The sequence below is a fragment of the Arachis duranensis genome, chromosome 1 (genome assembly GCF_000817695.3).
Source record: "Arachis duranensis cultivar V14167 chromosome 1, aradu.V14167.gnm2.J7QH, whole genome shotgun sequence".
Lineage (NCBI taxonomy): Eukaryota > Viridiplantae > Streptophyta > Magnoliopsida > Fabales > Fabaceae > Arachis > Arachis duranensis.
In genome coordinates, this window is record NC_029772.3 from 69,089,053 (window position 1) to 69,090,428 (window position 1,376).

Genomic DNA, 1,376 nt, shown 5'->3' on the forward strand with positions numbered 1-1,376 from the left:
TGCCATATTGGCTCAGAACAAAATATTGACTTAGCAAGTCAATTTGATTTCTCAAAGTCTGTCTGGAATGCAAACTGCACCAGGCAGTACTAAGGATGCTTCATATGAAGAAGAAACTTATGATCCTGAGAACCCTTCAATGGAAGAGGTGAATTACATGGGAGAACCCTATAGAAACACCTATAATCCTTCATGGAGAAATCATCCAAATCTTTCATGGAAGGATCAACAGAGACCTCAGCAAGGTTTCAACAACAATAATGGTGGAAGAAACAGGTTTAGCAATGGCAAGCCTTTTCCATCATCTTCTCAGCAACAGACAGAGAATTCTAAGCAGAGCCACTCTGACTTAGCAACCATGGTCTCTGATCTAATCAAAACCACTCAAAGTTTCATGACTGAAACAAGGTCCTCCATCAGAAATTTGGAAGGACAAGTGGGTCAGCTGAGCAAGAAAATTACTGAACTCCCTCCTAGTACTCTTCCAAGCATTACTGAACTCCCTCCTAGCACTCTTCCATGCAATACAGAAGAGAATCCAAAAGGAGAGTGCAAGGCCATTAACATGACCTACATGTCCGAATTTGGAGAGGAGAAAGAGGTAGTGAGCGCCACTGAGGAAGGCCTCAATGGACGTTCACTGGCCTCCAATGAGTTCCCTAATGAGGAACCATGGGAATCTGAGGCTCACACTGAGACCATAGAGATTCCATTGAATTTACTTCTGCCATTCATGAGCTCTGATGAGTATTCATCCTCTAAAGAGGATGAAGATGTCACTGAAGAGCAAGTTGCCAAGTACCTTGGAGCAATCATGAAGCTAAATGACAAGTTATTTGGTAATGAGACTTGTGAGGATGAACCCCCTTTGCTCACCAAAGAGCTGGATAACTTGACTAGGCAGAGATTACCTCAAAAGAGACAGGACCCTGGGAAGTTCTCAATACCTTGTACAGTAGGCACCATGACCTTCAAGAAGGCTCTGTGTGACCTAGGGTCAAGCATAAATCTCATGCCCTTCTCTGTAATGGAGAAGCTAGGGACCTTTGAGGTGCAAGCTGCAAAACTCTCACTAGAGATGGCAGACAATTCAAGAAAACAAGCTTATGGACTTGTAGAGGATGTTCTGGTAAAAGTTAAAGACCATTACATCCCTGCTGATTTCATAGTCCTAGAGACTGGGAAGTGCATGGATGAATCCATCATTCTTTGCAGACCCTTCCTAGCCATAGCAAAGGCTGTGATTGATGTTGACAGAGGAGAATTGATCATTCAAGTGAATGAAGAATCCCTTCTGTTTAAGGCTCAAGGATATCCCTCTGTAACCATGGAGAGGAAGCATGAAGAGCTTCTCTCAAAACAGAGCCAAACAGAGC